This window comes from Tenrec ecaudatus, chromosome 1, assembly GCF_050624435.1.
Source record: "Tenrec ecaudatus isolate mTenEca1 chromosome 1, mTenEca1.hap1, whole genome shotgun sequence".
Lineage (NCBI taxonomy): Eukaryota > Metazoa > Chordata > Mammalia > Afrosoricida > Tenrecidae > Tenrec > Tenrec ecaudatus.
This window is the reverse complement of record NC_134530.1, coordinates 185,180,805-185,200,497: the sequence shown is the minus strand read 5'-3', so window position 1 is coordinate 185,200,497 and position 19,693 is coordinate 185,180,805. Positions and strand designations below refer to the sequence as shown.

The 19,693-nt window shown below is 44.3% G+C and overlaps 2 pseudogenes; one reads left to right on the top strand and one right to left on the bottom strand.

Annotated features, from left to right (window-relative positions):
* Nucleotides 1-938: 938 nt before the first annotated feature.
* On the bottom strand, nucleotides 939-9,543 carry LOC142439041 (large ribosomal subunit protein eL6 pseudogene; annotated as a pseudogene).
* Nucleotides 9,544-12,034: 2,491 nt separating this feature from the next.
* Nucleotides 12,035-18,534, top strand: LOC142439035 (protein Churchill-like; annotated as a pseudogene).
* The last annotated feature ends 1,159 nt before the right edge of the window (nucleotides 18,535-19,693 follow it).

The following is a 19,693-nucleotide window of genomic DNA, read 5'->3' as shown; positions in this document are numbered from 1 at the left end:
AAGTTGATGGTAGGACACGATTAGATGTGCAAGAAATTTAGTGGGAACAATGCCGTGAATGATCAAGGGGGATGGAGTAGGAGGAGACGAGGTAAGCTGACAGACCACAAGGCAAGTCTGATACCCAATTTGGGAGAGGGGTGTTTGGGAGGATGCGGGGTGAGGAGGAGAAGTGGTACAGAACGGACTGCAGCACAGTTCCACCAAGGCTTGTGTGTCCTTGAACCAAAGCCCTCTGTTGGAGGGATCCTGCATCTTAAAGACCAGGCCTGCTTTGGTATGTGTTCAGTCTGCTTCACACGTGGCTGGGAGCAGTCAGCGGGAAGGGCACGTGGTGATGGGTCCAGATGGACAGGAGCTGCGTGCTCAGTCAGTGGTGCTCCCTGTAGAGGGCTCAACGGTGCATGTCCATAGCTACCACAATGATGACGGGTCTGCAATCATGGGCTAGTAGGTAGTGGGCGTAGGTCCCCTCTAGCAGCCATTACCCCACAGTCTAGTTGTGGTTTGGGAGAGTCTCCTGTGACATCATTGTTCTAGGTTAGTGTTCCTTGCAGATGGGCTAGAGGAAGGAGGTCGTGCTCAAGAAAGTTGAGAAACTCTCGAGAAATTGTGCTTACACCAGAGCGTCGTCCTACACAAAGAAGGCTGGGGCCAGAATAAATTATTCCTTATTAGTGACTCAGGCCCCCTGAGTCCCACCCCCACCCTTTTCATCCACTGCAGCCTACAAAGTGGGTCCCATCAGTACATCTGTGGGTCTAAGAGCGTTTCCTTCCTACTGGTTCACTCACACACAGCAATTAGGGCAACAAAGCTTTCTGATCTCTTCCACAGGTTGTGGAGTTGCCGGGGAGCTGGGGCCAGGTCAGTTCTTTCTATCCTTTTTATTTGTTTTTGACCCTATCAGTTATTTAATTAGGTTCTTTGCAAGAAATCTAGAACACCAATTTGTGAGGATAAATTCCATTTGTGAGCGTGAAGGTAGCACGCAAGTCACCCTGAAGCCGGGGAACAGCTTTGATTTTTGCCACAATTCGTGAGTCCACGGTTTTCGAATCAGCCTTGCGCTGATCTGTGATCTCGTATCTTGCTTTCTCAGTGTCAAAGAGCTCACCCTCTTGGTCCCTGGGCTTCTGCAGGTGCTGCTTCCTGAAGGTGGTGTCCGTGAGATGCTTGGGGATTTTCACACCACTTTTGGTGTGTGACATCCATTTTGGTGGAGGTGGCAATGACAAGTTTCTGGTGTGTTCTACACAGAGGGACTCCATTGAGGGAGAGAGGTCCAGTCACAGCAGCAAGACACTGTCCAGGCGCTTCAGGAAAACCACGCTCTTGCCTTACCGGCATCCCGTGAGGATGATCAGAACGGTCCCTGGAGGGATGCTGGTGTAGGGTCTCCTCTCATGCCCACTGAAGGTTCTTTTGCCCTGGTTCAAGTTTCCGAGGCACGTCTTCTGTAGGGTAATCAATGCCAAGACATTCTGAGCAGCTTATCCACTTGGATGGTGACATGCTTGTCACCACCAACTGGCTTTGTGACAGTAAGCAGGGCTTTTTCCTTCTCATCCCTGGATTTGGCCCGTGACTCCTTCCGACCGGCCAATTCCTCTGACTAGGACAGGTTTTTGGCTGGTGTGGGGCTTCCCTTTCTTGAGCTTTTTGTCCTTGGTCTTAACTTCTTAACTTGGCCACTGGCATTTGCTTTCTCGATTTCAGACTTTTTCTCCTTGGTGTCTGGTTTCTCAACCTTTTCCCACCATCTTGCAAGAAGGGAAAGAGAATTCTCCTTCTGTTCTCTGAGACGGGATTGTCCAGGGTGAAGCACTCCCAGAACACCATCAGATGGCCATTCAGGGAGAGGCCACCAGGAGCAGGACCTCCTAGAGAGCTGAACTTCAGTGTGGCCGAGCTTAGTCGTAATGGCCAAGGCCGACCAGCGGGATGTCTATCTAAAACTGCCCTCTAGGCAAGGCAGCTCCCACAGACTTTTGTGGCTGATGGTACACAACTATCCCAGGTTCAGACCCAGGTCTCATGATATCACTACTGCTGAGTTCTTGTTAGAATGAATGTCACTCGGGTTAAATAGTGGTCATCCTGTGTTTGGTTAGTGTTCTACTTCATGGGCACTCAGAGTCCTTAACAAGCAGAATCCTCACTAACTTTCCAACAGCTCCTTGAGAGAATTGGCAGAGGTGTTTGTTTTGTTAGTCTGGGAAAGAAGACTCGTGAACATTAAGACTCAATCACTCAATCAAATGAGGTCATCCGATGAAGAGAGTCACCCAAGGGCACTGGGGAAGCTGTAGAATCAAGGCCCGAGTCTCTAAACCTGAATTCTTTCAAGGGGGGTGGGTGGGACTTCCAGGGCTGGCAACAGATTGTTTTGGAGAACATCCAACTAAAGTCTAATCCCTGCATGGTTCCACCTGGCTTGAGTAGAGAATGACTTCCTTCTGCCTTGCGGTCCCGATGGAGGGCAGAGAACGGAAGCTACGGGCGCTGATAGCAATGGGTGGCTCTCAGAGGACTAGCAGCCCTTTGGGATGTGGGATGTGGCTGCTGCTGAATGGAAAGGTTCTCTTCCTTCTAAAGTTAGGGAAAAACCCAAATTCCACAAGGATATCTTTTTGTCCGATCTGGCTAAATCTCTGCTTACACTTAGTTAGGGGTGCAGGGGGGGAAGAGGGGTTAGGAAAGCATCTGCTCTGTATCTTCTCCTCTAAAAGCTATCCTCTCGGTTAATATTCGTGTCCATTTTGTCATTCTGGGAAAAGATGACTGGTGCACATGAAGGCTCACTAACTGAGCCCCACTGTGAGAAAGGAAGAGGCCAAGGGACCCGTCAATGAGTTTGCAGAGGTAGACAACAAGGGCTCTAAGGTTTCTGACTTTGGCACCCGAGAAAGGGCCAGGAGCAGAGATGTGAAGCAAACATGCAAGAGGGAGAAAACTTAGAGAAGAAAACAAGTGGGGCTTTTCTGCATGATGTGATTGATGAAGTAACAGTCTGAGTGAAGAAGGCATTGGCTTGGCCCATCTGGGGTTTCGGCCAGTGCTGGGGGAAAGGTCAGTCCTAATGAATATGAGAGTCAGTGGCACAAGGGTAATGCTGAAGACGGGGTGTGGAGAATGCCCCCAGGAAGAGAGTTGCATCAGCCGCCCACAGAGGGCTGGAGGAAGCTGACATTTAAGGGAGGGGCCGTGGAGAGCAGCTCCCTCACCCGAAGCTGGATTAGCAGAAAAGCCCAAAGCAATTCCAAGTCTGATCCTCGAAGTCAAAGGAGATGAAAGGAGGCCATTGGCAACGGGGATAATAATAGCTTCAATGTGATGGTGGGTTGAGGAGTGAACTCGAGGAAATCTCTAGAGATAGACGAGCCTTTGGAGAAGTTTGGAGATAAAGGGAAATAAAGAGATGGGGTGGTATTTCTATACACTTGGGAGGAAATGCTGCTGTTAGACACCGTCAAGTCAGTCCTGACTCCTAGCTGCCCTCTGCACAGAAGAGTGGGCACTGCCCAGGCCTGTGCCAGGCTCAGAGGCTTTGCCATGTGTGGGCTCCTTGTTGCAGCCCGCGTCAATCTCTCTCTGATGGTTTTCCTATTTCACTGCCCCTCTGTGTTAGTCTGGGTTGACTAGAGAAACAGATCCATAGACACTCATATGTGTATAAGAAAAGGCATTATATACAAGAGCAATTGAATATGGAGAAAACATCCCAGCCCAGTCCAGATCAAGTCTATAAGTCCGATATTAGCCCATATGTCTAATACCAGTCTATAAGGTCCTCTTTGGACTTATAAAGCACATGCAATGATGCCTAATGCAGAGAGATCACGGGCCAGTGGGTGGGAAGTCTTGTGGACCCAGTGGCATTGTAAGCATCTCAGTGATGGCAGGGGTCTCCAGGTGGCTTCTCTGGCTCCAGAGGTCTGGCTCTATCAGCCTCCCTCGGTGTGTCTTCTCCACAGGGATGTCTTGCAGGGAATCAGCCAAGAGAGAGTGTGTCTCCTGCCTCCAAGGAAGAATACCAGAGTTCCCAGAATCATCAGGAGAAGGCCATGTCTACACAGAGGCCTCATTGGCTATGATCTGATTGACAGGCTAGACTCCACCCCTTCACTCTGAATCTTCAAATTGACATTAGATTATGTAACTGCCACACCCTCTATTTTACCAAACAAGATGTTCTTTTCCAGGTTTCTTCTGGTCAGATATCCAAAGAATGTGAGACACAGTTGTACCCTCCTTGCTTCCAAAAAGTATTCTGTCTGTACTTCTTCCAAGACAGATCTGTTTGTTCTTCTAGCACTCCATGGCAGTTTCGATATTCTTTGCCAACGCCATAATCCAAATACACTGATTTTTCTTTGGTCTTCCTTATCCAATGTCCAACTTTGAAACCCCTGAAATCATCATGATTTGGATCACGTGTACCTTAGTTCTCAAAGTGACATTCTTGCTCTTTGACACTATAATGAGGTCTTGTGCTACACATTTGTCCAGTGTACACGTTGTTTGATCTCTTGACTTCTGCTTATGTGAGCAGTGATTGTGGATCCAAGTAAGATGAAATCCTTGACAACTTTGATCTTTTCTCCATTTATCATGATGTTACATATTGGTTCTGCAGTGAGGATTTGAGTTTACTTTACATTGAGTAGTAATCCATATTGAAAGCTGCCATCCTTTATCTTATCAACAGTGCTTCAAGTCCTCCTCACTTTCAGGAAGCAAGGCTAGGTCATGCTCACATTGCAGGTTGTTAGTCAGCTTTCCTTCAACCTTGATGTTGCATTCTTCATGTAGTTCCACTTCTCAGAGTATCTGCTCAGCATACAGATCGAACAGATGTGGTGAAAGTACACCTTTCCTGATTTTAAACCATGCAAGAACCAAGGAAATAAAAGAAATAGTACTCATTTACATTTAATAATCACTTATTTAAATTAAACAACATGTGTAGGCTTGGAAACCCACAAGGGTGGTTCCACCCTGCCTGATTCGGGTCAATAGAGTCAAAATTGACTTGATGGCAGGAAGTGAGCACATGGCATTTTTAATGTGCCAGGCATGGTTGTGTTTTACAGCCATGAATGTATTTACGTATTTAATTTATGTGTTTAATGCTCACCATTTTCCTATGAGGTAGGTATTGTTTTATTTCCATTCTTCAGTAAGGAAACGGAAGCATAGAGTGATTAATCAAATTGCTCAAAGCAGCAAGAGCTGAATTAAACTCCAGGCAATATGTTTCTGGGGCCCTGTTTCTTACTTTTCCCTCTGGAATGGTTTGGTATTAGCTTAAGAGAGCTGTATAAAGGTGCTTGTTTGTTTGTTTTAATGATAGGAAATTTCAACTTGTTTGGAGTAAAAAGCGTGAAGAAGAATTTAGAGAGGAACAAGAATTTAGAGAGTGAACAAGACTTTCTAGTTCTAAAGATAACTATCTCAGAGAACATAAACGGTCATGGTGGAAAAGTGCAAATGAAGGAAGCACTTAACCACTGACAAGATTAGAAAGAATTACTTTTTTAGATAAGATGGAGATTGTGAAGATATGGATAGAGTTTAGGTTTATAAGAAGGAAGGTTGAGCAAACTCATATCAGATAAATGATTCTCCAAACTCACTGGCAAAAAGTCCATTCTGATTCACAGAAACCCCATTAAACAGAAGAAAGCTGCCCTGTAAATGAATCATTATGGACGAAGAAAGCTTTGTGTCTCTCCCATTAGATCAGATCTTACTGCCTTCTGAGTTGATGCCAACTCATAGCGACCCCTAGGAAGGATGGTGGGAAGCCAAAACCCATCTTGGCTTGGGCCTCTGGCAGATCCCCTCTAGTCACAGGTGAGGGACTCCAACAGCTTTACTGTCAGACAGAGATGACTGTCAACTTGATTATGGTGAGTCTAACTGTGCTACAGCACGATACTTGATCAGTTGACTTCTCTCTTGAGCCAACCTGAATTTGCTGAAATATTTCTCACTTGTTCCAAGAAAACGATTTCTTCTCTGGCTTTTTAAACATGATTGGTGGTTTTGTACTTTCTTAGTCTTTATTTTTATCTTTATCTTTATACTATTATTATAGCTACTTTCTTCTTTCTGTTCCATTTTGTTTTTGTTTTTGATCATTTCTGTTGGCTCTCCCAGTTTAGGAAGCACAGGAGTGGGTGCATGGAGACAATAACTGTTACCACCCTCTTTGGCGATCTGCCACCCCTTCATCCATCTCTTCACAGTAATGGTCACTTCCTAACATACCCGAGTTAACGTTCTTAGTACAGTGCGTTACGATGACTTCACTAGTCAATTTCCAGTGCCTAGCTTGGACACTGAGTAAATCTTTTCTCAATGATTAGTGATTTCAGAGTTGACCTAGGGCCTTCCTGTGTGACCTCCACAATCCCTGAGCTCACAGTCTAACTGTGAGAGAGAAAAAAAGTCTGACTTGCTTCTAAAATGAGGGCTTTTAAAAAAATAACTTTTTGTTTTGAGAAATATAGAGGAAACAAAACAGCTGTTATAAAGCCTCTTCTTTCTCCCACAGTGAGACTGGTGGTTTCAAACCACTGACTTTGTGGTTGGCAGCCCAACACGTAGCCCACCATGCCACCAGAGCTCCTTACATACAATTTAGTGACATTAATTATGTTCATCCTGTTGTTTAACCATCACCATTAACCATTCACAAATTCTCCATCACCTTGAACTGTTCTCAAATGGGGGCTACCTGACTACCAGTGAGAAAGTGGGTGCTCAGGAAACCTTCCCTCAGAGGCTGTAGGAGTAGGTGTTGAAGAACGCACCGAAGGTTGTGCCAACTTTAATCAAAGAGTCCGTTTATTCCTGGGCCAGAAGCCTTTCCAGCTACTGGCCAGGTAACAAGGGCCCCTTGTATCCTTGCTAGTTTTTTTGTTGTTGTTGTTTTGGTTTGGTTTTTAGACCGCCAGCAGGTAAAAATCATGATGCTTTCCCTCACATATTTAGGTTTAACCTTGGCCTCAAAGGAGGACACAAAGCACACAGTGTTCAGAGAGCAGGAGTTACAAGTCTGAGCAGTGCCTGGAAGCAGTGAGCTCATTCTTTGCGGGTATTCCTGCTGTGCACAAAGCATGAGCCGTGTCCTGACCCCATCTATACAGAAGAGAATGGCTCCACAGGGTGTTCTTGGTTGTCCTCTTCCTGGAAGCAGATGGCCAGCCCTCTCTTCTGTGGAGCGGCTGGGTGGGTTTGTCCTACCAACCTTTAGATTAGCAGCCAGCAATAAACCATTCGAGTGCCCCAGGCTCAGCACCTCCATGAAAGGGCGATCCCGGTTTCCTGTTCTGTAGACTTGCTTTCCATGACACTGCACCTCCAGAGTGAAGAAAATTAGACCCTACCTATGAAACACCTGTGTTTCTGGAAAAAGAAAAGAAAAAGAGGAACTTTGCTTTTAGACTTCGCCCTGCTGTGCTAAAAGTTGATTGACCACTTGTCATCAGAGGTCCTTTGTGGTGGTGTGAGCTGGCAATTTCCTGGGAACTTTGGCATATGCCTGCAGTCTCCCCGGGGAGAGGCCTGCTGCCTCTTCCTTTCTGTCGCCTCTTCCTTTCTGTCCCCAGAGAAAACAGAGAACAGTCCTCTCTTATGCCAGAGCCCAGAAACACTCACAGGAGCCACCTCGGATGCCTCCTAAGGAGGGGTGAGCAGGGTGCACCTGACAACCCAGCATCCTCCACTTGTGAAGGGAAATGCCCCTCCCAGAGGCCAGGATGCCGTGTTCAGTGTCCACTTCCCACCGAGGAGAGAAGCCAATGTCCCTCTTGCCAGGGCAGCTCAGCAAGGTCTGCGTGGGGGTTGTTGAGACAGCACCCAAGGGCTGGACTTTGACACCAGTCTCAAGATGAATGTGTCACGGTCACTTGACTCTGATGTGCAGGCATGGAGTATCAAACTCCAGTCCAGAGTCTGGACTGGATAAGGGTTGGATGCGACCATGTGGGGGAGTGGATCTGGCTCCAGGATCAGCTGAGGGCCGTCTCCTTCCAATCATCCCTTCCCCACCTCCTCCTCTTTTCCTTCACCCAAACAGGAGAGCCAGACTCTGCTCTAGAGGCAGCTGCCCCCACAATCAATGCCTGGGTTCCAATGGGTGTTTCTCCTTGGGCAACTTCCTGGGCGATTCTGTGCCTCCCTTTCCCGAACTCCATCTGGAATTCCACTTGCTGCCCAGAGGGGTCTCACTTAGGGTGACCGCACATGTATCAGGGTAGAACCCTGCCCACTGGGTTTCCGAGGACTGATTTTTCAGAAGTAGATCACCAACCTCTCTGTCAAGGTGCCTCTGGGCGGAGTTTAGCTGCCAAACTTTCTTTTCATATATATTTAAATCGAGATGATACACAGCCCCTCGTACGCCTGTTCAATTATTTCCACATTCACACTGTAGCATGGCTCTGATTACGCTCTGCAGGCTGTGCACCCAATCTTGCCCTCTTTCTCCGAGTTGTATCGCCTCCACTAATATAAACTCACTGCTCCCTTAGTTCCCTATCTAGTCTTTATACTTGCACTTGTCACTGTGATCCCACATACAGAGTTCTTAAAAGAGCACCATGCTCAAGGTATGTGGGAAACTGAGGACCGGGAAGAGAGTGCATGCGGAAACATTCTTTATTCTCATATTTAAGAAACCTGGAAGGTCAGGATTCTGGGTGGAGGGTGACCTTCACATTTGTCTCAGTCACAGGCTCCTAGTTAAAAACCATCACCACGATCTTCTCCAATAATACAGTGCCTCTTACAAGCTCATGGCTGATCACTGCAGACTGAGGCCTCTACCTATAGGAGTGGACTCCTGCATCTGTTCTCCCTGCCCAGGACTCCCTTCTGCCTGCCCCCAGTGCTAGCATGCGTTGCCTCCCCCAGTGAACTCAGGGACCTCTAGGTTTAAGAGACTACCACCTTGCCATGTATGTAATTAATGAGTTCTGCATGTCTTGAGCATTTACAAGCCTGTAAACGATATATTAGCTCTTGCTGCAAAGGAATAGGTATGCTCTTGCATGCTTTGTCTGATGCCAGTTTGATGTTTCCCTTCAATTACACAACTGGCCCTTAGGGCCCATCCAGATGTGGGCTAGTTGCCAAAAGATAGATACTTTTTACTAGGTCAGCTAAATTATTGTTGGTTTTAAGAAAATGCCAGGGAATGGTTTTCAAGAGGCCATCAGGGCAGTCATTTCATGCGTTCCAGCCTCCACAGCCCCAGCTTCCATGGCTTCAGAAAGTCTAGCACCCACGAGAATTTGAAATAGTTCCCACGATCCCCCTTTTATCAGGATTCTTCCACAACATCCTTTATCAAAATGTTTAGTTATGGTAGCTGGGTACCACCCAGTTCTCCTAATCTGATGACGAAGGAGGCAGTTTAATGCTTATGAAAATAATGATCTCTACCTCCAGGCTCGGGAGGATTACAGTAAATGAGTTAGCACATGTAAAATGACTCATTGCCCGACGAAGGGTGCAGGCCCACTTGATCATCGCGTCAAACAACAACAATGCTGCTGTTAGCTGCTGGCGAGCTCACTGCAACCTTTGGAGACTCCATGTGCGCCCAGTAGAACTACCCCGAGGATTTTCAAGGCTGCGACTTTAAATGCAGATCGCTAGCTTTGTCTCTCAAAGTACCTCTTGGTGAGTCTGAAGGACCAGCTTTTTGGCTAAGGGGTCAAATGGTTCGTCATTTGCACCAACATCCCCCTGACAAGTAGATTCCAACACATAGAACATGCCCATTGGGGTTTCTGAGATGGTCAATCTTCACAGGAGCAAACAGCTTCTCTTGCTCCCCAAAAGACTCCCGAAGAGTTCCAGGAACCATAGCAACCCTGTAGGACTGAGCAGAACTGCTCCATAGGGGTTCTGCAACTGTAAATCTGCCTCCTATAGTGTGGCTAGTGGGTTTGAACTACTGACCTTTAGATTAGCAGTCAATGCTTATGAAAATAATGCTAACTACCTCAAGATTCATGATGATTAAATGAGTTGACACATAAGTTAAATCATGTTGGCCACAGAATACATGCTCAATAAATTATTGTACTAAATAGAATAATTGTCTGACCAAAAAAACACCCTCGGGCCAGACACACTGCCATTGAATCGATTCTGACTCATAGTGACGCTTCTAAACAGGGTAGAACTGCCTCTGTGGGTTTCGGAGGCTATAACTCTTTACAGGAAAACCATCTTTCTCCTGAGGGATGGCTGTGTAGTCCACTGAGCCACCTCTGGAAAGCTGTTGCCACAAAAGGGAGAAGGCGATAAGTAGCATGAAGTTGGCAAGGATGATTAAAGTCCGTGCCCACCCCCTTCACCCAGGGGCCATCTCCTCCCATCCCTTGATCTTGGAAAAACTGTTGCTTTTCTAACAGCCTTTATGGATTGTCAGATAGTTCGCTGGCATCTGAGGCCTCCCGTCTCACCCAGATTGTACAGCTGCAAGTGGCGGCCTTGGTTAAATATCTGCTCAGGTCCGACCTCAAAGACACATTCTCCCTGGGGCAGGACTCTTTCAAATATGTTCTTTTTAGCTTTGCTGGCCCTGCTTTTTAGTGGCTTTTGAGGAAAATTCAGTAACCAACTCCAACACGCAGGCACCAAATCTGTTTGCTATTTGTGAGTTTGTGTTCCAGAAACTGCTGCCCTGTAGTCAATTTTATTCACATTTCTAAAGCTTTCTGTTTTTCAGACAAATGTTTCCTAACATGCTCAGGGTAGGGGCGAAGAAAGGTAATCAGAGGAAGTGGGGTACACCAGAAGCACCCTACCATGTGCTCTGTGACATAAGACTGGGGACAGCTATAGTGTCCTTGGCCACCTCTGTGGCCAATCCTCTGTGAAGACTTCTCTTAACCTCCGTCACCAACTTGGATGAGGAATACTGTGAAGAGCATAACACTGTAAGAACAGCTTGACTGTCATATTCATCTGTAGACCACAGGCACAGAGAGCCGTCACTGTTGCCAAGGTGACTGACTCCTTGGTGGCTCTATAAGACACGGTAGCTCTACCTGTGAGCTTTCCAAGGCTGTCTTCTTTGTGGAAATAAACATCATCTCTTGCAGAGTGGCAGATGGGTTTGAACTGCTGGCCTTTCAGTTAGCAGCTGAGTACATAAACACTAAGCACTAGGGCTTCTATTTAGGCATATTGTAGGTGTGAGCTAGCTTGAAGTATAATGCCATCTGTGATAGGATAATATCTATACATCTACACGAGAGTCCAGTTAATACAACTATGATCCCAATATATGTATTAAGCTGTAAAGCTAGTGATGAAGAAATTGAAGAATTCTACCAAGGTCGTCAGTCTGAAAAGGAACAAACCTGTAATCAAAATGCATTAGTAATGGCCGGCCATTGGGCTTAGGAAGTTGGAGACAAAGCAAAAGGATCAGTAGTAGAAATGTTTGGTTTTAGTGATAGAAACAAAGGTAGAGATTGTAAGATCTCTCTCTCTCCGGGCTAGAGTTACACCTTGGTCCTTGGCTCCACATGAGAAAGAATTCACACTGAAGCCTGGCTCATGATCCAAATGAATTTAACGAGAGCTAAAAGAAGCTTCAGATTTTACGCGGCATCCATAGGATTCCTTCCGACCATGCGGCCTGGCAGAGACTGCTCGGCGTCACGCAAAGAAAGATCTCTCTCCCAAATTTTCCTCCAAAAAATACCTCTTTCCCTCTCGGTTCCTGCCTTTTCAAGGATCCCAGGGGGAGGTGTGGTGAATGACCTCAGGTTGATCCCATTGGCTGAATTGCAATCACCTGGCCCAGGTGGGCTGATCCAGGTTTAACACCCATTCGTGCCCACCAGCGGGAAAACCTAGGCTTTTGTTTGATGTTTGGCTCTCCTGGGCATACGTCAATGGACATCCCATCCCTGCCTATCTGCCTAACAAGATCACATAACAGAATTTTGAAAAACCAATGAGCTCTTCACTACAAATATATATTTTTTCAAACGCATAAATGGTGACTGTACACATGGACCTTATCAAATGGAACACACGAATCAAATTGTCTATGCCTATGATAGATGATAAACTCAATATCATCACCCAAAATGGGGCAGAGGCAAACTGTGGAGTAGACCATGAATTGCTGGTATACAAGTTCTGGTTGAAGCTAAAGAACATTTAAACAAGTCCACGAGAGTCAAAACACCACCTTGACTATATCTCACCTGTGTTTACAGACAATCTCAAAAACAGATTTAACGCATTGAACATTAGTGACTGAAGACTAGGTGAGATCTGAAATAACATCAAGAATATCATAATCGAACAATATCAAACTCACTGCCATCACGTCAATGCCAACTCATAGCAACCTTCTAGGACAGGGTAAGCTGCCCCTGTGAGTTTCTAAGACTGTAACTATTCATGGGAGGAGGAAGACCCATCTTTCTCCCAAAAGATCCCAAAAGAAAAGATCAAGGCGTATGTCAGAAGGGACTCTGAAGCTTGCTACTAAACATAGTGTAGTTAATCACATGGGAGAAAATTATAGAACCAAAGGGCTGGACAGAAAATGTCAAAGGAAGCACAATAAGACAGTGCAGAGTATCATGATGAAAGCAAACACTCAGTTCAAAACCCATAAGGAAAAACACACAGCATACCTCAAGCCAAAAGAATGGAAAAAGAAAAAAATTCAAGCATGGAGTTGTAATGTTGAAAAATTCCATGGGCAAAATATCGAATGACGAAGGGAGCATCAAAAGATAATAGAAGGAATACCCAGAATTGATGAACCAAAAATAATTGGTCAATGTTCCACCATTTCAAGTGGCAGCATGTGATCAAAAACTTAAAATGTTGAAAGAAGTCTAAGCTTCACTAAAGGCCTTAGTGAAAAACAAGTCTCTTTATTGATGGAGAATCAAATGAAACATTTCAACAAGTTGATGAAGCACTGGACACACTTACTCATCTATGCCAAAAATTTTGAAGCAGCAACCTGGCCAACCAACTGGTGAAAAGCTGTAGTTGAGCCCATTTCTAAAAAAGGTGGGCCAACATAATGTAGGAGTTATTGAAAAACATTATTAATAACACATACAAGTTAAGTTTTTCTGAAGATCATTCAAAAAACAGTTGCAGTACATCAGCATGGGTTGCCAGAAATTCAAACTGGAACCAGAAGAGGACATGGAACAAGTTATATCAATGTTGATGTCAGATGAATCTTGAATTCCAGAAAGATGTTTACTTATGTTTTATTATTACTATGTAAAGGAATTGACTATGTGGATCATACCAAAGTATGGGTAATATTGAGAAGAATGGGAATTCCAGAATATTTCATTGTGCTCATGCAGAACATGTATATGGCCCAAGAGGCAATTGTTCATACAGAACAAGTTGTTCATACAGTAAAAGTGTGGGTCATGAATGTATACTTCCACCACACTTATTCAATATGTCTTCTGAGCAAATAATCTGAGAGAATGGATTATATGAAGAAGAATGTGACATTAAAATTGTTAACAATCTGCAGTGCGCAGATGACACAACCTTGCTTGCTGAAAGTCAGAAAGATTTGAAATACTGATGAAGATAAAGGATTTCAGCTTTCAATATGGATCACAACTCAATGTGTAATATAGTACTGATGAAACATACAACTTTCTACTAGGTCTTTAATCCTCCACTCCACCCCCCCCACCCCACCCCCACTATCATGACCACAATTCTACCGTACAAATCCGGCTAGACCAGAGAATGTATACTAGTACAGATAAGAGATTTCAACACAGGGAATCCAGCACAGATTAACCCTTCAGGACCAACAATGAGAGTAGCAATACCAGGAGGCTAAGCAGAAGGTAGGGGGATGAAGGGGAAACCGATCACAATGATCGACATATAACCCCTTCCCAGGGGAATGGACAACAGAAATATGGGTGAAGAGAGACTGCAGTCAATGTAAGACATGAAAAAAAACCCCAAATAATTTATAAATTATCAAGGGTTCATGAGGGAGGAAGGGTAGGCGAGGAGAGAAATGAGCTGATACCAAGGGCTCAAGTAGAAAGAAAATGTCTTGAGAACAATGATGGCAACAAATGTACAAATGTGCTTGACACAATGGATGGATGGATGGATTGTGACAAGAGCTGTATGAGCCCCCAATAAAATAATTTTTTCAAAAAAGATCAACATACAAAAATCAATTGGGTCCTTGTGTATTAAGGAAGAGGACTCTGAAAAGAAAACTACAAGAAAAGTATCATTTATAATAACCACTCCAAAAACAAAATACTTAGGAATAAAGCTAACCAGAGAAACAAAAGACTTACATCAGTGGCTCTCAGCCTGTGGGTCATGACCCCTTTGGGGGTAGAACAACCTTTTCACGGGGGTCATCCAATTCATAACAGTAGCAAAATTACAGTTAAGAAGCAGCAATGAAAATAATTTTATGGTGGGGGGATCACCACAACATGAGGAACTGCATTAAAGGGTCATGGCATTAGGAAGGTTGAGAACCACTGACTTATACAAGGAAACCTAAAATACTTCTATAAGAAACAAAAAGAGCCATATATAAATAAAAAATATCCCATGCTCATAGATAGGAGGGTCTAATATAGTGAAAATGTCAATATTACCAAAAATACTCCCTAGGATAAACAAAATATTGCTAAAGGCCACAATCAGAGTAGTGTGGCAAACAGGAGGATTTCTCCCAAGCTGTCTCCCCCAAACATATGCCAAACTTAGCTGCTTGTGAATGACTATACACTTGGAAGTCATCAGAAGTAGATCAGGGGTGATTCTCCCTAAGGGCTATCAGCCATCTAGACCAAGTAGTCACCACTCTTTATCCCACAACAAGTAGGGTCCACTCCCTTCTGATAAGGATAGCAGTTGTCTGTTTCCTTGTAGGAGACCCCAGAGAGGTCAAGTCCGCCCAAGGGTGACCAAGGCTAGGCTGCCATCATGAATCTAGGGTCTGCCCTTGTCACATGTATACCTCTAGTTTCTCTCATCCCTATCATGTGTACAGCCCTAGCTCATCCCTTTCCTGCGACGCCTATGCCCATTGTACATCCCCTTCCTATAATGTGTATGCCTATTGTACTGCCCCTTCCCGTGACGTGTGGTTACCTGCAATCACACCCACCTAAGGAGATATAACCCTGGGTTAGCAATTAACGGGGTCCTCAAACCTCCTGCCAGGTCCCTGCCCCAACTTGCCTCAGTCCATGCTATGCGCCGACCTGGCTGGTAAGATCATGGCCATCCATGAGGTGAGCATTGCTACCATGAAATGTGTCTGACTCCATTATTTGACTCTCTTTTAGCTCTCATGCTCTCGATGACTATATATATATATATATATATATATATATATATATATATATATACTGTACAATTGTGCTTACTGAACCCGTGATTAGGGTTGGGGGGCTGGCTCCCCCCAATTCTAACCACAGAGTAGGAAGTCTCTCACTCCGATTTCAAAACTGACATTAACCAAAAACCAAATTCACTGTCATCAAGTAAATGCTGACTCAGCGATCCCTGTAGGTTTCCAAGACTGCCAGCGTTTACATGAGTAGAAAGCCCAGTCTTTCTCCCGCGGAGCTTCTTGTGGTTTTGAACTGCTGAGTATGCAGATCTCATCCCAACACATAACCACTACACTACCACAACCTTGGTCATCAAAGCAGCTTGATATTTGAACAAGAATAGATATGCAGAGCAATACATCAAAACAGAAAACTGATAAATACAACCAAGCACCTACAGACACCTGGTTTTTGATAAAGGACTAAAACATATTAAATGAGGAAAAGATAGTCTTTTCAACAAATGGTGCTGGATAAAAATGGAACTCCACTGAAAAATAAGAAAACAGGATCCACACCTCACACCATAAACAAAATGAACTCAAGATATATTAAAGCCTTAAGTAGAAATCCTAGAACTATAATCATCATCAAGGAAAAAAAATCACAAATTTAAGGGCCCTAATATAAGACATAAATACTTTACCAAACAGAATGAAAAATAACCACACTAAAGAAAAGATAAAGGACTAGGACATTTTAAATATATAACATTTGTGTACATCAAAATACTTCATCAAAAGAGTAAAATGAGAACCCAGACATTGAGGTAAAACATATGGCAATGATATATCAGAAAAAAAACGACTAATCTAAAGAACTAGAGGAATGTTGTGTGTTTCCTTGGTGCCATACTGCACCCTGGCTGGTTTGTCCCTTCCTTGTAATCCTTTTTTGAGGGGGTGTCCAGTTGTGTACAGATGGGCTTTGAGTCTCCATTCTGACCTCCCTAATTCACATTGGTTTGTGTTGGGCTATCTGATGCTTGATACCTGATCCTGTCGCCACCTTGTGATCACCTGGGTTGGTGTGCTTCTTCCACGTGGACTATGTTGCTTCCCTGCTAGATGGCTGTTACTTTAACTTCAAGCCTTTAAGACCCCAGATGGCTATCTTGGGATAGCCAGGCACCATCAGCTTTCTTCCCACATTTGCTTAAGCACCCATTTTGTCTTCAGTAATCATGCTGGGAAGGTGAGCATCACAGAATGCTGGGTTAATAGAACAAAGTGTTCTTGCATTGAGGGAGGACTTGAATAGTGGTCCAATGTCCATCTGCTACCTTAATACTTAACCTATAAGTATATGTGCATACCTATATCCCTATCATCATATATTAATATATTTACATAGGTACATGCCTATGTTTATACCTCTATGAATGTCTTTTGTCTCCTAATTCTTTCCTCTATTTTCTTTTACTTTCCTCCTATCTACCTCGACCTCCATGTGGCTCTCTGTACTTCTCAATCACATTGCACTTGATCAAGCCCCATCAGGCATTTTATGCCCTCCTTGCCAACAACATCTCTTGTTGTTCCCTTGTGCCTGGGTTTGTTGGTTCCTCCTTCCCTCTCCCCCACCTCCTCTCTCCCCTGTGCTCCCGGAACTGTTGGTCCTATTGTTTTCTCCTCAGGATTGTTTATCATGCCTATCTTGTATAGATTGGCATGAGGGAAAAAAAAGAAAGAAAAACAAAACAAAAAATAGCCTATGGACTTTCTGCTGACCTTTATACATGTTTTCTGATCAGATCTGATGCAGTGCCAAGCTCTGGCCCCCAAGTCTGAAGTCTGTTTCAGAATTCCTCAGGGACTTTGTTGCTTTGCTCCCCGGGTTAAGCTCCCTTTGGTATTATGCCCTGGTGGTGGGGAGTGGGGTGGGGGAGTCAGACTGGGTACAATTCCTGCACTGCATCTCCTGTGCTTCCCCCACCCCCTTGTACTGTGCGTCAGTAAAGGGACAGGGCATGTCCTGTTTTGTGGTGGGGCAGACCATATGGTCCTCTCTGTGCATTGGCTGCTCTGAGTGGGAATGTCGTCCTTGAAGCTTGGTGGGTCAGGGTGCTGTCCACTCTATAATCTGATTTTTTAAATGGGACAAAGACATGAATGAACAATTCACTAAACATGACATCTAGGTGGCCAACAATCACAAAGAAATACTCATTATCAACTATAAGAGAAATATCAATTTGAAAACTGAGGGAAATGGTGAAGGAAGGTCTCTTGTTAATGGGATCAAGATTTGTGGGGACTATGTGGAGAAGGGGCATCCTAACCAGGGCAGCACCTGTTTGGGAAATGGATCTTTCATGCTGAACTTTGCAGGCTGAGCAGTCTACAGCAAACAGGATTTTATGGTGATTGCCAACAAATTCTTCAAAGAGGAAGGTGGAGAAGAAATACTTGACCCATGATTATCTATAAAAGAAATGGTCATCACTTAGTTGTCAGGCATGAGTATCCATTCATTTAGTATCATGGGTGAATTTCAGAAGTATACCACGCGAGGTAGTTAGTTTATTGTGCCAACCTGTACAATAAACCTGTACAATAAATAAATAATTGAAGGGCAGAGGGATGTCTCGGTGAGCCTCGCCTTTTGAGTTCTCAGGTCTCTTGCTTTGTGATGGTCGGACCAGGGTGCAACTGCCTTACCCAGTTCCCTGTTTCAGCTGGCAAGCCTCACTTCCTGCAAGACATCCCCAAGGAGAAGCCACATGGACCTACCCCGATGCAGCCTTGGGTGCTGGAGCAGCCGTGTGAAGAGCCCTGCCAGCGCCGAGATGCTTACACACTCGCTGACTGAGATTTCCTCCTGCAGTTGGCATCATAGTGAGTGTTATGTGAGATGAAGGAGGACTTTGTGGGTTGGTGTTAGACATATGGGTTAATGTTGGATTTGTGGGCTTGGGCAGCACTGGGTTGGGATGTTTTCTTGATGTGCACTTCACCTTTATATAAAACTCTCTCTTATACATGAGTCTCTGTGAATGTGTTTCTCTAAAGTACCCAGACTAACACACCATACTACGTCAATTATGCAGCGAAGCTGAAGACACTATCGGTATTCTCCCTGATGACCCCGACAGATGTCTCTGTTGTTCTAAAGATCCCTCTGTTGTTCAGTTGTCTCCACATAGAGCTCATTTGCAATTGAGCAAGGCTGATGATTTGTCTTACTTTGTAGTGAAAATTATTTATTTACTTAGATTGATCTATTCTTTGAAAGGGAAAAAGAAAAGCAATGGAGGGAATTCCTACTCTCCAGAACTATGTTCGCCTGCTCAAGTTCCTAGTTCCACTGGAGGAAGCATCATTCGAAACTGTGTGGCTAGAAAATGATTCTTATGGGAGCATATATAGCACTGAGATCCTAGGGCTGGGGTAGGAAACACACCAGATGAGCCAAGAGCAAAAAGTAAGGAAGAACTTAAACAAAAAAAGTCACAGTGATTGAGGGTATGCCAGAAGAAGAGTTCCCAGTGGCCAAAGATGGAACAATATGTGCCACAAAGTCAATAAATATAGTGGCATTAAATTATACTCCAAATATAAAATAATTACTCACACTATACTGATATAAGTAAATGATTGATAAATACAGAGCTAGAACTAGGGGGCGGACAGTGGAGCAACATCTCTTACACTGAAGACTTCCAAATTTATATAGATATTCTATGCTCAAGGAAAAGAACACAGCTCTTCACTCCTTAAGTGTAAGCGATACGTTGTGCTTCCTTCCAAAAAGCACAGTATGGAAACGGGGTGGAAGAATAATTTACAATGGAGCTAGGACAAACACAGTCTAAGGCAAGTCATCAAAGTTACCAGCACCACTGATAAATCATGTTGATAATCTGCACCCTTGGTGTGGTGTCGGAATGGCATTTTACCTCAGTGGTCTTCCAGAAATGCACAGTATGAAATACTTCTGTTGCCTCACCCATGTTTCAGATAAACCCCAACGGAAGACCAACCTACGAAACAGTCAGCCAGCACTCTTCAGAGGAATGGGCAAAGTCTAAGAAGCCATCGTGGTCACAAGGAGCCTAAGGAGACATGGTAACTAAATGTATTATGGACCCCCTCACCCTCCTAATTCACAATTAAAATTAATTTAAAAAATTAAGACTATGATGAGATATCACCTAACACTGATACCAATAGCAAAATTTAAAGATAATAATAGCAAGTGCTTGAGAGGACTGAAGATGGGACCCTCAGATACTGCTGGGGGGATTGTAGAATGGTGGAAAATAGTATACC